The 16,642-nt window shown below is 44.6% G+C and overlaps 1 long non-coding RNA gene across 1 annotated transcript; it reads left to right on the forward strand.

Annotated features, from left to right (window-relative positions):
• The first annotated feature begins 1,566 nt into the window (after positions 1 to 1,566).
• LOC307027324 lies at positions 1,567 to 4,952 on the forward strand. Its single transcript, XR_013804599.1, has 2 exons — positions 1,567 to 4,632; positions 4,853 to 4,952. It is a non-coding gene; the product is annotated as an uncharacterized lncRNA (long non-coding RNA).
• Positions 4,953 to 16,642: the final 11,690 nt, after the last annotated feature.

Consider the following 16,642-nt stretch of genomic DNA (forward strand, 5'->3'; position numbering starts at 1 on the left):
AGGTGATAGTAAGCTGATTTAGTAACTGTTTTAATGTGACTGTTGAAACCAATAACTAATTTAACCCGCTGACAAGAGAGCCTACCTCCGAAGATCGTGACTGGCTGAGGGACAGACTCGGGGGCAGGTTCTCAGGAATTTCTTGGCTTCTCTCCCCCGAGCCAGAAGAGGAACACTACAGCTTGGAAACACTTACTGTTCCTGAAATTATCAAATCTGTTGGGCATCAGGGACCTGAGGCAATTGTGGCAAGCATGGCATTGTCTGAAGAGCAACAGAGGGCAATTTAGGTGGCTACCCCTGGTCAGCGAACCAACCCAAACTGGCATTTGTTCAGGAAAGGAAGGTTGACTGCCGGCAACTTTGGAGCTGTCCTGAGGTCAAAGCGTGTGACTGCTTCCTTTATTGCCAGGGTGCTAAGGCAACAACAGGCCCTTGATTGTGTTTTGTCTGTACAGTGGGGGACTATGAATGAATGTGAGGGCGTCAGGGCATTCACCACTGCAACTCAGATGCAGGTCCATGAGTCAGATTTGTGGCTCTCCCAATCAGGAATGTTGGGGGCATCTCCAGATGGTCTGGTAGGGTCTTCCGCTGTGCTTGAGGTAAAGTGTCCCTACGGAGCAAGGGAAATGACAATTAGTGAAGCATTGCAAATCAAGGGCTTCTTTGTCAGTAAGGAAGGAGAAAAATTCAGCCTGCATGAGGAACATCCTTACTGGCACCAAGTGCAAGGTCAGCTTCACCTCACTGCAAGAAAGAAGAAGAAATAATAAAATTGTGAATTGTTTTTAATTTACATTTACTCGCCTTTGCAATGTTGTGGTTGTTAGAGTGTTAGGTTTTCTGTCAGCTCGTCTGTTGGGAAGATATAAAATATAGTTTAATGGAAGTCACATCGTCACATATACTGTAAGAGCATTAAGACATGCAGTACATAGGCTAAAACAAAACATCTAAAGATATAACCTTGCACTTTGATAAGTCTCGTGAACATTTTCACTATTTTGACATTTTTATAGATGAAAATTGAACTAAAGAAATAAATGGTAGATTAATCCATATTGAAAATAGGTGTCAGCTGCTACACTAATTATAATAGTTATATTTCTTAATTAATTAAGATAAGATATTACTGTATTGATCCCAATTTGAGAAATGTTTTTGTTGCAGCAGCATAACAAGAAAAACAAAATATAAGTTATTATATATACAAAAGTATGTGAGGGATGGAATATTAAATTGAATATAAATGTAAAATGTACATGTGATTTTACGTCCAAGAGAAGCTATGGAGCAGAGAGTTCTCTGCCAGCCAGAGGTGATTTGTTATTAGTTCAATATGTCAAACTGATTTCCCTGACTACAATCTTTAGTTACATGGTGAAACGTTATGCTGCTTGTACTAATAAGACTTATCATATAAGCCACACAGGTTTTAATAGGATGTATTCATTATCTTTACTTGTGTTGCGGTCTTTTCAGCAGCGCCATCTCTATAACGGCGATACAGTCACTACCCATTATTTACATTTCACCGTGACATGGACAAAAATGTAACGTCAGCTTACCTCATGGCACGAATCCAGACTCTCCTTTGGAAAACATTGGCCGGGAAACGATAGAACAAGCACGTACAACGGCCTCGACAATTTCTGTAGTCCTATTCAGCCATTCGGTAACAACCATCGTTTTTCAGACACGTAAACTCTTCAAATATCCCCAGTGGGGTCACTGCTGATGTATTTAATGTCGTAGAACAAAACCTCAATTACCTCTTAAATTTGTGTCAACCACAGACCTTATTTCGAGCTATTTTCCAAAACCCTATGGAAAAAATGCATTGCTTTTTGAGGAAGGAACCGGAAGTGCTAAAAATGCTAACTTACTTCCGGGTTTTACGACGCGTCACTGCGGCTCTCTATTCTGACTGTGAATAGATAGGCGAAGTCCCTCCCCTTCCGGGAGCCTCCATGGGATCCCGGAAGCGGAAAATTATACGTTGAAGTCAATGGAGAGAGAAAAGTTATCTTTTGATCCCGTTTGAATTGTGCCACAAATGACACATATGATGTTTGTCAATCTTAAACAATCATTTCCATGTAAAAAAAAGTCACAGTTTGTCGTAAAACTGTTGAAATATAAGACTATGAAAAATACGCAACTAGAAAGACTACAAATCCCAAATGCGTTCTGGGTCGCGTAAGTGATGTCATAGGCGATAATGCTCCAAGACTGGTTGCGACTCGCAAAGCAAAGAGGAAGAAGAAGACTGATTTATTCCCTCCAATAAATATAACAGATTGCTCCAATAAATTCACTTTTACACGATGCCTGTGTGCTTTGTAACAAGTTGTAATCACAAAAGAGATCATATCACTTGCTCGTTCTATCGCTTCCCGTCTTATGAAAGGACCAGGAGTCGTCGGACCAAACATATCAGGTAATATACATGTTTTGCATGGAACATAGTCAAGTTAGCTACCTAGCTAGTAGCGAGCATGTTAGTTAGCATTACATTACATTACTTAGCCTTGTCATTTGTATTAGCCTTAACATGAAGTAAACCAAAATGTTAAACAGTAAGAGTAGTCATGATGGTAAGTATTTTGTGAAACATTTGAAGAGTAGCCTATCGCCCCCTCCACCAGGTGCTAAGGGGGCGGGAGGTAGGCTAACGCCACATTAGCATATTTTCTACTTAATGCTATCTGCACAAATGGTTAACATTGAACATTAAAAGATCAGGCAGTTCAGGAAGAGTCGAAGGAAGGAAGGCAGGCAGCTTTGCATGACATTCTTCTGGACGTGTTTCATTGTGATGATACAGGGTGTCCGCGGGGTCTTAAAAAGTATTAAAAGTTGATAAATCAATTTAGCGAAAATTAAGGCTATTAAAAAGTATTAAACGGCATTTTCCAAGGTATTAAGAAGGTCCACAGCAACGACAACATGAAACACCCTTTAATTTACTGAAACGACATGTCGGGAAACCCCCCAAAGCGGCCCCATGCATAGCGCGCCGTAAAATGCTGCTTATTATTTTAAGTTTCGTTGCCTTGCTCCGCTCTGTGGGGGGGAAAAGAAGAGACTAAACGACTACGGTAACGGGTCCCAAGGTGGGTAGACCGGCATACGCAACTCTCTGGGGGTCCAACGGCTCCGTGTGTAAGCCCTAACGATGAAATAGCCCGCCTCCCTCTCCCCGCGTCTCCTGCTGCTGCTGGGCTGTCAGAAGAGGGGGAGGAAAAGAGAGGCAGGCACCGTTTATTAAATATTATTATATTATTATACAGAGAACAGAGTCGTTATCGATTTGTTTTAAAGCTCAATAAATAACAAAGAAGACCTCTGACCGGCACTTTTCTAATTTTGTACGGAAGATTTCAACTTTAAAGGACCTGTTGACCGGCGGAACATTTTTTTTACGGAAACTGCCGCACGGTCCCCTCGTTCCTTGGAAGAGGCGGAGAGATGGGTGTTTTTGATCTGCTGTGGACTACCGGAGAGATATACAGCAGGAGAACACGCCGTCCACCGCGGAGAATAAACAGAAGGGCAACCATGCTCCGGGGTCTTCTTCGCTGCTTTTGGTGTATTTCGGGCGGCAGCAGCGCCACTTACAGGCCTGGCATATGTACTACATCGTTTCCAGCATTTCCAGCTGTCTAGTGTGAACGGACACGTTAATGAATCGAATGCGTGTGAACGGAAGCCTTTTTTGCGCTTGCATATGAGTTTTACCGTATGCGTCCTCGTGGGGCCGGGGTCTAAGCCAAACTATCCGGTCACAGAGATCTGCTATTTTAAAGTAAAGTCAACATATATAGACCCTAAATATAGTCTATATTAAGAACGAGAAAAGTCATAACATATATATCCTTTTTTGTAAACATATGACAAATGTGTGAAGGTGATGACGTCAGAGCATCGTCCTATGTGCAAGGGCTTAGCCCCGGACAGCCCCAGCCCAATTTAACCCCTGGGTATTTGTGAGGGAGCTCCTATATGGCATTACCCCGCTGAAGCTCACCAGAGTTTAACATATTTCATAGTTCAAAGTTTTGTCAATTGTTTTTGTTTATTGGTCAAATACTGGTTTCTAATGGTTTCTGAGGAGTTTTACTGGAATGAAAGAGCACAGAGTCTACAGAAGCAAAAAAGCAGCATACTGCATTAAACCTGACCTTCACAGAGAGGTTGAAGTTCATGTGGAGAGGAGGCTTCAGTAGTCTGTCTGCACTCTGTTTAGTTTTGCTATCTTACAATCAATATAGTAAATGTGAAGTAAAGTGTGTTGCCAATGTAACCGGTTAGAGCTCAAAGTTGCGATGAGGTCTTAAAATGTATGGAAAGGGTCTTAAAAAAGGTCTTAAAAGGTATTACATTTGACCTCAGGATTCCTGCATATACCCTGTGATAGTGAGAGTGAGTCAATCTGTTTGTTGGAAAGACAGTAGTTGAGTGATTACTGAGAGAAAATTATTAAAATAGATAATTATTCAGTGTTGTTACTTTAAAGTCTTGTTACTGACCTTTTTCTCTTTTATTTTCTTTACCTCACCTGTAACTGCTGAGACCCTGAGGAACATGCACACTGGACTGACCTGCTCTGGCAACCTGATTTCCAATGTACGTAATAGTATTTGGTTATGGTATATTATTTATATACATCAAAGGCACAATGCACCCCCCAGAGACACACATGTATTGAGTGTGATATTTTGCATTGGTCATGTGAAATCATCTTTACATACTAGAAAACTGTAGGAGCGGCAACTTGTTTTGAAATTGAATTTTTAATATCCGATAATAAAGTTGATCTGTTTTCTTTATTCTTCTCTCTTCCCAGCTCCATCCATCACCATTCTCTGTTCCTGCAGGTCCTGCTTGCTAATCAATATTCATATTTTTTTACACAATTACAAATAAAGTCAATGTATTGGATGACATGAAGTTGTGCTTCATTCTGAGTCAATAATAAATTCATTCTGCCTTCAACTGCAAAATTATTGTGGACTGCACCGACATCCATGTAGCTGCCCCCCAGTAAGATGAACCAAGCAAAGTTGACACTCAACATACAGCTGTGCTCTTAAGTTTACATGAAGAATTTGTGAAATATTGGTAATAACAGGTTTAAATGATTATTATTAATTAATTATATAATTTTCTCATTGTAGATGAGCAGACAGGGAGCCAGATGAGAAAAGCAAAATATGCAGCTGCCATTTTCCGCATGGAAAAGAGAAAGGGCCAAGTGTATTTGAGTGGACAAAAGAGAAATCCCAAATACGAAAAATAAAATTATACAATTTACAGATATCTATACAAATATATATATATATATATATATCCTATATACACCATCATGTATAATGATGGTGTATGATGTAGAAGGAAGTGTGGTAGATAACAAGTAAATATAGAGTTACATACAGATCCATGTTACAGCAAAAGATGGAATAACTAAGAAGCACGCAGTATAATAATAATTACATGCAACAATTAAATAACTGCTCAGCATCTCCACCACAATTCCAATCTGCTGTGTCCTGTTTTCCTCCCCTCTGCATAACACCCCATCACACATACGAAACACAACGCAGAGTCCGAGGGTGTTAAGAGTATGTTTATTTAAATGTCCTCCTCTCTACTGGACGACACAGGGAGCATATGCTGGGTGTAGAATTGTTCCAGGAGGAGGACATTTCCATGCCATGCAGGGTCTTTGGGGATGGGGATGATGATCGCCTCCTTCGTGGTCCACAGTAGCAGAGACTCCGGTCTGTGAAGTGCAGCTGTTATATAATATACAATACATTTTTGAAAAACATTTGATCAACAAAAAAAAAGGATTTGGTCAGGATATAGAGTCAGTGTGTAGTTTATTAATTAATCAATTGTCATGTCCAAGAAACTTATTGTGAAAGTTTATTCTTTATGTTAGAGTTGTCATGTCCCTTTGTCTTGTGCTTTATGTCTATACCCTTAATTATTTCTTCCTCTCATTTCAGGCCTCCACGCTCCCCGCCCCTTTTCTGTCTCCTGCGTCCTTGATTATTTTCCCCGCCCTGATTGTTTCCAACTGTGTCCCCTTTACCTGTGTATATATTGTGTTAGCTCCCTCCTGTTAATTGTCAGTTCGTTGTCTCTCGAAGACCACGTATCGGCTTACCTCACGGATCTTTTCACGGACCTTTCACGGACCTATGCTATAGATCGCATTATAGTTTTCCTCGAAAGAGTGGTTTTGTTTTCCTTGTTTTATTACTGTGCAAATTCCAGTAAAGTCTTTATTTTGAAACGCTATCTGAGTCTGAGTTTTGAGTCGTGCAATTGAGTTCATGCCTCAGTGTTCTCCCCTTGACAGTACGAACTGACCATCAAAATGAACTCAGCCGACTCAGATCAGATTAAGAACGCTATCCGTTCTCAGGGCCAACGTCTTGGGCAACAAGAGGAGCGTATGGCCACCATGCAGCAGGGAGTGCAGGATCTAACCAGCAGCCAGGGGGAACTACAAACATCGTTGACGACCCAAGTTAATCTACTGGCAGCAGAGGTTCAGCGTGTGCTCACTCACCTGCAGGCTGTTTCTCCTCCTACGACTCCTCCGGTTCCAGCGGTGACCGGATTCGATCCCAACCGGGTTACTGAGCCGCACAGTGCTTCCATGCGTCTGGCTCCACCCGAAAGGTACTCCGGGGACTCAGAAGGCTGCCGGCCGTTCATCGTGCAGTGTGAGTTACACTATCACCACCAACCGGCTGCTTTTCCCACGGACATTTCCAAAGTGGCTTTTATGATCTCTCATCTCTCCGGCCGAGCAGCAGCGTGGGCCACGGCAGAATGGTCCCGAGGCTCGCCTATCTGCGGGTCTCTGGAAAACTTCATAGACACTATGAGGAAGACCTTCGATCAAACCACGCCGGGCAGGGAAGCAGCTCGGGCTCTGATCAAGCTGCGACAACATCAGCGGAGTGTGGCTGACTACGCCATCGAGTTCCGGACTAAGGCAGCCGACAGCGGCTGGAACTCCGCTGCATTGTTTGACGCTTTCGTCAGCGGTCTCTCGGATTCTTTACAAGACCAGCTGGCGCCTCTCGATCTGCCCGCTGATTTGGACTCTGTCATATCCATGGCCTTACGTATAGACAATCGTTTGACGGAGAGGAGAAGGAATAAATCCAAGGATGCGGTTGATCCACCTCTCCAGAGGAGACGCTCGCCGCTGGATATTACTTCTTCTTGGAGGCCCCGTCACCCCTCACCACCTGCGTTCCGGACAACAGCGCCCCCTGGCTCCGTGGAGGAGCCAATGCAGTTGGGCCGCGCCAAGCTGTCGCTGGCAGAACGTCAGCGTCGATTCAAGGAAGGTCTGTGTTTCTACTGCGGGCAGCGCGGACACCCACAAGCGGCTTGTCCGGTAAAAGAGGAGGCTCACCAATGAAGAGGAGTACGTTGGTGAGCCGGATCTCTTCCTCTGACTTTCCTCCTCGCACCCTGACCCGGATCCAGGTAAAAATCAGAGACAATGTAGTTACTCATGGTGTTCTCATTGACTCAGGGGCGGACGAAAGTCTTATGGATTGGGGTTTAGTTAAGAAATGGGACATAAAAACTAAACCTCTACCCCAGCCTCTTGAAGCGAGTGCTCTCGATGGGCGGCTGTTGTTTAAAGTGACTCACCAAACGGAGCCTTTAGAAGTAAGATGTAATGATAACCACCATGAGACAATGTCTTTTCACTTATTTAACTCAGCCCAACATCCACTCATTTTGGGTTTTCCCTGGTTGAAACTTCATAACCCTCACATAGATTGGCAATCTGGGAGGGTGGAGGGGTGGGGAAAGAATTGCATTGATCTCTGTTTTAAGCAGGTAGCAGAGATTGACAGGGGATGTAACACTGGGAGTGTTAGGCAGGATACAGTCCCAAAAATATATCTTCCGGATGTACTTTCAGTTCCTTCCTGCTACCACGACCTTAGTGAAGTTTTTAGTAAGTCCAAAGCTCTGGCTCTTCCTCCTCACCGCTCCTATGACTGTGCTATTGACTTGATTGCCGGGTCTCCCATTCCTAAGGGTCGACTTTATGCAATTTCAGGACCTGAGAAAGAGGCCATGAAGGACTATATTGATGCCTCCCTCAAGACAGGGCTTATTCGTCATTCCTCATCCCCAGCAGGGGCAGGTTTTTTTTTCGTGGGCAAAAAGGATGGGTCTCTTAGGCCCTGTATCGACTACTCACCTCTCAATGACATTACGGTTAAAAACCGGTACCCCCTCCCTCTCATCTCGTCCGCTTTCGAGCAGCTTCAGGAAGCCAAGGTTTTCACCAAATTAGACCTGCGGAACGCCTATCATTTGGTCAGGATCAGGGAGGGCGATGAATGGAAGACGGGTTTTAACACCCCTTCAGGACATTATGAATACCTGGTCATGCCGTTTGGATTGTCAAACGCTCCTGCAGTCTTCCAGGCTATGATCAACGACGTGTTGAGGGAGTTTCTGAACCGTTTCGTTTTTGTTTATCTGGACGACATTCTGATCTACTCCCCTGACCTTCACACCCACAAACAACATGTCCGCCTGGTTCTACAGAAACTGCTCCAAAATAAGTTGTTTGTCAAAGCTGAAAAGTGTGAATTTCATGTGGAAACAGTCACTTTTTTGGGCTTCATCATTTCCCCAGGTCAGGTTATGATGGAGCCAGAGAAGGTTAGCGCAGTAGCCTGTTGGCCTACCCCTGACTCTCGCAAAAAAGTGCAGCAGTTTTTAGGCTTTGCTAATTTTTACAGACGTTTTGTGCGGAGCTTCAGCGCTATTGCAGCCCCTCTTCATGTCCTCACGTCCCCTCAGGTGCCTTTTGTGTGGTCTCCTCAGGCTGAGGAGGCTTTTTCTCGGCTGAAAAAGATGTTCACCACTGCCCCCATACTTACCATGCCGGATCCCACTCGCCAGTTCGTGGTGGAAGTGGATGCCTCCAACGAGGGGGTGGGAGCGGTCCTCTCCCAGCAACAACAGAAGGACAACAAACTTCACCCCTGCGCCTTCCTGTCCAGGAAGCTCTCCCCGGCAGAGAGAAATTATGACGTGGGAAACCGTGAGTTGCTGGCCGTGAAGTTAGCGTTGGAAGAGTGGAGGCATTGGTTGGAGGGAGCCGAGCATCCTTTTGTGGTCTGGACCGATCACAAGAACCTGGAGTACATCAGAAAGGCCAAAAGACTGAACTCCCGCCAGGCTAGGTGGACCTTGTTTTTCAACCGTTTTGACTTTGTTCTTTCCTACAGGCCGGGGTCTCAGAATGTCAAGCCTGACGCTCTGTCCCGTCTGTTTGACCCTGTGCCTGCAGCCAAGGAGCCGGAACCCATCATCCCATTGAACCGGGTGGTAGGAGCGCTGACTTGGCCAGTAGAGAAGGAGGTAATACGTGCCAATGCTGGAGCTCCTGCACCAAGGGGTTGCCCGCCTAACCGGATTTTTGTTCAGGAGGCCGAGCGACCACAGGTGATCCACTGGGCTCACACTTCGCTGCTCACCTGTCACCCCGGAGTCAAGAGAACTATGTTCATTGTTAAACAACGTTTCTGGTGGACATCCATGGAGAAGGAGGTGAAGGAGTATGTGGAGGCGTGCCCTATCTGCGCTCGAAACAAGACCTCTTCCAGGTCGCGAATAGGGTTATTACAACCACTCCCTATTCCCAACAGGCCCTGGTCAGAGATCTCCATGGACTTCGTCACTGGCCTGCCCCTCTCTAGAGGTAAAACCACAGTTCTCACGGTAGTGGACAGATTTTCCCAAATGACACATTTCATTGCTCTGCCAAAGATGCCCTCAGCTAAGGAAACGGCGGAGGTCATGATGCAGAATGTGTTTCGGCTTCATGGTTTCCCTAAGGATATTGTCTCCGACCGGGGCCCCCAGTTTGTGTCACGCTTCTGGAAGGAGTTCTGCAGCCTCATCGGTGCCACGGTCAGTCTCTCGTCTGGATATCATCCGGAGTCTAACGGCCAGACAGAGCGCCTAAATCAAGAACTGGAGACCTGCCTGCGCTGCCTGGTGTCCCAGAATCCATCCTCCTGGAGCGAGCACCTCACCTGGGTTGAGTATGCACACAACATCCTCCCTACTTCTGCCACGGGCCTGTCCCCGTTTCACTGTGTTTATGGCTACCAGCCGCCACTGTTCCCAGCCACGGAGAGGGAGGTCACGGTCCCGTCTGCCCACGCTCTGGTCAGGCGTTGTCGGCGCGTGTGGGCTGCGGCTAGGAAGATACTCTGCAGGAATTCACAACTGGTTAAAAGAGCAGCAGACCGAAAACGCCGACCAGCCCCTGTATACCAGCCAGGCCAAAAAGTCTGGCTCTCTACACGAGACCTTCCCCTCCACGTACTCTCCCGAAAACTGGCTCCCCGGTTTGTGGGTCCTTTTCCCATCACCAAGGTCATAAACCCAGTCTCAGTGAGACTACGGCTTCCCAGGGCCATGAAGGTACATCCCACCTTCCATGTAGGGAAATTAAAACCATTGAAGGAGAGCGCTATGGTTCCCACCGTCAAACCCCCCCCGCCCCCCCGGATGATCGATGGAGGTCCGGTTTACACGGTCAAGTCACTATTGGCTAGTCGGAAAAGGGGTAGAGGGCGGCAGTTACTGGTTGACTGGAAGGGTTATGGTCCTGAGGAGCGGCAATGGATTCCTTCCCGCTTCATCGTGGACAAAAGCCTCATTGAGGATTTTGACCGCCTCAACTCAGAGGAGCCTGGGCCGTCAGGAGCCGTCCCTAGAAGGGGGGGTACTGTCATGTCCAAGAAACTTATTGTGAAAGTTTATTCTTTATGTTAGAGTTGTCATGTCCCTTTGTCTTGTGCTTTATGTCTATACCCTTAATTATTTCTTCCTCTCATTTCAGGCCTCCACGCTCCCCGCCCCTTTTCTGTCTCCTGCGTCCTTGATTATTTTCCCCGCCCTGATTGTTTCCAACTGTGTCCCCTTTACCTGTGTATATATTGTGTTAGCTCCCTCCTGTTAATTGTCAGTTTGTTGTCTCTCGAAGACCACGTATCGGCTTACCTCACGGATCTTTTCACGGACCTTTCACGGACCTATGCTATAGATCGCATTATAGTTTTCCTCGAAAGAGTGGTTTTGTTTTCCTTGTTTTATTACTGTGCAAATTCCAGTAAAGTCTTTATTTTGAAACGCTATCTGAGTCTGAGTTTTGAGTCGTGCAATTGAGTTCATGCCTCAGTGTTCTCCCCTTGACATCAATGCTCTCTACATTAGGAAAACACATACCAGTGTACCAGAGGGAGTCACACACAGCTGTGCCTAAATAACCAAACAAATTGACAAGATAACCAAAATCCTTGAATCGACACACAGCAAATAAACTCAAATGACACAACGAGATGTAAAAAGGAGATCACACATATAGTCGATATAAAACTGGCCGCTTCAATCTGAAGAGCAACTAAAACAAAACACGGGAGTATATCTTGTTCTTGTGAACAATAATGTTATCCACAGCATACACAGAGACCACGAAGTTCTTAAGGAGAAAACTAGTTTCTAAAGCAAAATATGTTAGTGTACCTTGTTAGCTAATGTTAGCTAGCTGACATTAACGTTGAACATTGCACTCATATTACTCACTGAAACCTTGTAAAGCCGGTCCTGCATGCTGGCTCTTACAGAACCGACTAACTCCCCTTTCGTGTATGTACAGCTCTCAACATGCCCAGACTTGTTGTGATTTTCACCTCGTTTTATACTTTTTCGCCTCATTCTGAAAGAAACAGGAGAAATTTGCTAACGTAACGACCATCTTTGTGATGGTGACGCGTATTGTGCGAGACCAGAGACATGTAGTTCACTGAGCGGTTTCACCCAAAGAAATGTGTAACTTCACAGTTTTACGACATTTTTTTTTTTTTTTGACTTGCAAAATGTTCTTTTAATTTGACAAACATCATATGTGTCATTCGTGGCACAATTCAAACGGGATCGAAAGATGACTTTTCTCTCTCCATTGACTTCAATGTATAATTTTCCGCTTCCGGGGTCCCATGGGTCGGAAGTAGATGGGCGGGACTTCGCCTCTCTATACGCATCACTCATTCACCAATGGGTATATGGGTATCGTTAGGATTTTATCGATACCGATACTTGTACTGATTATCGGTATCGGTATTTTTCGATACTCTTATCGATACTTTTCAATAATTTGGTGCTCAAAATTATAGACATGAATACAAGATGTGAAGATTAAACAGTCATTTTATTGTAATTTTCTTGCAGAAATAACTGTATAACTTATACATTCGCTTCTCAGAAGCAGACAAAAATAAATAAAATAACTTAAAGGGGCCTGGCTCGCCCTATCATGCTTTTTGGGGTTTTCCCTCAGACAGAGGATGAAAAGAGGCATTTTTTAACATTTGTAAATCAGTTACATCTTCATCCAGATATTTCAAACTGATAACCTAGCTCGACAAGAGATCCTTAAAACATTGTCCAACAGTGACATCATGCAAAACTGTGAAATTGGTAAAAAGGCTAAGATGGCAAAAAGATAAAGGTGAGTACGTATATTATTCTGGATTGTACTTTTAAATCATCACAAAATAAATGATGTGAACTGAAACACGTCAAAATGTGTCTGAAGGTTTAAACATAGAACAAAGTATTTGAGCTTAAAATATGTCAATTCCTAGTAAACGACCAACAATTGCTGAACCATACATTGAAACGTTGACCTTTAACAACATTTAAATGGAGTTTTCCAATTCACAATTACATCTACGTTTAACTGGTTAATAAAGCATTCAATGAAAGGCCAAATTATTATAGGTAGGAGCTCACATGAATACACTGTCACGGCCCGTCCACACAGCGGTGTGCGTTGAAGCTTGCCGGCGGGCGTGTCTGAAACTCGACCAACAACCAATCACATGAATCTCCCGCCCCTGACACACAAGCAGCGGTTTGATTGGCTAGAGCTTGTACTGGCATATGATTCGATTGGCTGACGCTTCTGCCGAGGCGTCAAAAGTTGAACATTGCTCAACTTTTGCAGCGAGCCATGCGAGCCACGCCAGCAATGCTCCGCGTCGCTTCCCACGATGCAGTTCGGCGAAAAGTGACGTCACCCCATTCAAAGTGAATGGTGAAGCGTCAACGCACGCCGCTGTGTGGACGGGCCGTCAGTGTTAATAAACAAAAAAAAGACAAGGCGATGTGCCTGCAAGACTCCACTCAGGTAAATAAAACATATTACCCGTGCGCAGCAGCTAACCTGCCTCCGAGCCTTCACTCAGGTCACATGTACACACGGCGCGGCTGAAGCCCGCTAGCACTATTAGCACTATTAGCACTAGCAGTATCGCTAGCAGCCACCTTGTTTAGGCTGTTAAATACGCTGCACCGTTTTAAATTCAATGAGTGTCTCGTTTGCAAATCCTTCATTAAGTTGCTTGTGTTACCCCCTTTACAAGCAACTCATTGAGTACATAGATTGCACCTTGCACTATCGTCACTACATTTTTTCCCAAGTGCACCCAGACCTTCGATAGCTTCGCTCTGTCCACCATGCCTGCGGGAGTCTCACAACATTGAGAAAAATGACGAGTGGCATTTACAGTGGCCAATCAGAGGGGTCTCAAACCGGATACATCACACGGGATGAGGGTTCCCAACCAACCAGAATGGTTCAAAGTTAAACTAAGGAAGTAGACATGGCGAAGTCACGCCCATCTACTTCCGGTGTGAGTACCATATGTGTTCGGGGTACCATATGTGTTCGGGGGCCGTCTCTTACCAATGATGTCACGCATTGTACGCATTGTGATTGGCTGTACGGTAATTTAACCAGGGGTGCTCGGGGGCAAATCACATCTACAGATCATGACGAACCGAATTGAAGTATTCCTATACTCCTAGCTTGTGAAAATGTTTGTGAAAAACATGTAAAAAAAACATGAAAACGGAGCAATGGCTGTACGCCATTGGCTGTACGGCAACTCAAGAGGACCATCATACACGGTCAAATTCCGAACATTTAAACATAGCCTACACTTCATTCTTTACTTTGTCCGTTGTAGAAGATATTACTTTTTTCTCCGTCATGTTGTTTCCATAGCAACAACTTCAAACAGGAAGTTAACCTAAATTACATTTAAGACACTGCAACGAAAGTAACAAAAACAATGTAAAATCCTTTTCCATTTCACAGAACACAAATTGGGTTATTTACATAATTATGTTTACACTGTCGATTGTTATTTTGGGGGGACACACGACACATCAAATTACATCTACAGACCAAGACGAACATACTTGTCAACCCTCCAGATTTTCGCGGGAGACTCCCGATTTCATTGCCCTCTCCCGGTTTCCTCCCGGGGTCATATTTGTCCCGCATTTCTCCCGATTTCTGACCAAATCTGATTTACTCAGGACTGTTTCCACTCTGACTTTAATACAGCTACACCATTGTTTGGTTTCCATGGTAACACGTCTCTTTAGTAGCGCGCGCAACTGAAAGTCTGAGAGGGTGAGGCAGATAGTCACAGAAAACAGAACAAAAATCAACAACTACTATACTCTCTGCTCACTCCTTTCCTGCCCACACATATGCTCCATCAAGGATAGTGCTACAGGCCGCAAGGCATTGCACTTAGAACTATAATATAAGCATGTTAATGTTAATCTAACAGCTCCGGCGATCCACTAGCATCCCCCCCCCCCCCCCATTTTGCATTGAAATGCTCCCGATTTCTGAGGTCTCAAGGTTGGCAAGTATGAAGACGAAGCGAATGGAAGTATTCCCTAGCGTGTGAAAATGTTTGTGAAAAACGTGTGCAAAGTCTCAGAAAACGGAACAGTGGCTGCGATGCTAGCTTTGCGGCTAGCGGCTAGCATTTTCAATGGAAATAATATACATCGAAACATCATGTTTCATTAAAAACAAGGCCCCACTGATCATCTACTAGACCAGGGGTTTTCAAAGTGTGGGTAGGTGAGCCTCCCCTCAGAGAACATAAGAACAGCCGCGCCCCCCCTTCCAATTATTATTGCTGTTATTATTATTATTGTTGTTGTTGCTATAATGCAGGGGTATTCAATTGCATTTCAAAGAGGTCCAGTAAGAGAAAATGTAATTAAATGCTCTGTTTTCGCTGTCTACCTTCCGCCATTTGAAATTACTCCGAATGTTTCTCTCCTCTTGTCTCGTCTCTGTGTGTGTGTGTTTGAATCTATCGTGCTGACTGCACCGATTTGATTGGCTGAGTAGCGTCACCTCCTTAAAACATTAAACAATAACTTTTTTAAACCTTTTTATTTTTATGTTTTAAACATATTGTATAAAACTCCCCCACTACTTGGACTATTCCTTGCACCCCTCTAGAATAAGCCCGAATTGTCTCAACCATATTGCATCAGTAACGTGCACTTGTTATTATAACAAGATCGCAAGGACTCTGGTAGCGATCGTAAAATTGAGTGAGTTTCAGTTTGTGTGTTGTGGAACATGCGTGTCCGTGCATGAAAATATACCACACACCGAACTACAATTGCATGTTCAATTCACTACCCTGGAAGTTAATACAGTTGTTAAAGTTGGAACAGCCTGTGGACAGCCGTTCTTCCTTGCATGTCAGTCGCCAACACCTTCTTACAGAGGACAGGCACATCTAGCTGCAGCACGACCCGTATATTTCCGCACGCCGTGTTCTCAAGACATATTTTTACATTTTCAACATGGTGGATAAATCCTTATATGCTCCCGGCAACACACTGAACGTCAACTTTGCCTCCTTATTACATTCACCCCTACTTTAGTGGCAACAATGAGTCTGCGTCTTTGATGCACACAGGAATAAACACAGATCATACTCTGGCTGCAGCCTTTACCGGTACTTGCTTTTGATCAAAGTCAATGCGGAAAACCTGCACTCACACAGGTAGGTGAAGGGAATGAGCACTTTTACAGCCTTTTTGGCGAGGTGGAGGAACTCGGTCTCCACAGACAGCCACAAGTGGGCAAGTGTCACTTTACTCGTCTTTTTCTCGTTCTTTTGTGTCTCACGCTGCGCCCCCCCTGAAGCTCTCTGGCGCCCCCCAGGGGAGGCGCGCCTCACACTTTGAAAACCGCTGTACTAGACGATTCCAGGGATGCCTGACTTGAGTTTTCTAGCACCAGGGAAAGTGGGCAAAAGTGCTTGGCTTTGGGCATCAAAATTCAGGAAACTCCCCTGAGTATTTTATTACATATCTCAACTTTGGAGAGGAGTTGGGGGACAAACGACACATCAAATCACATCTCTACATCAAGCCGAAAATTCAGGAAACTCCCCTGAGTATTTTATTACATATCTCAACTTTGGAGAGGAGTTGGGGGACAAACGACACATCAAATCACATCTCCACATCAAGCCGAAGCTAATTAGAATATTCTTGACTGCCTAGCCTTCGGGGAAATTGGTGCACCCTATCACCATAAGAGTGAGAGTGAAAACAGCTTAAAGGAAGGCTTTGTTCCGTTTAAAGCCGTAATGTTACACATTATGAATAGCAGCGGTTCCAACGCCAATCACAATGCGTGACGTCATTGACGTCATGACGTTGTGAC

Source organism: Notothenia rossii, assembly GCF_949606895.1.
Source record: "Notothenia rossii genome assembly, contig: scaffold_428, whole genome shotgun sequence".
NCBI lineage: Eukaryota > Metazoa > Chordata > Actinopteri > Perciformes > Nototheniidae > Notothenia > Notothenia rossii.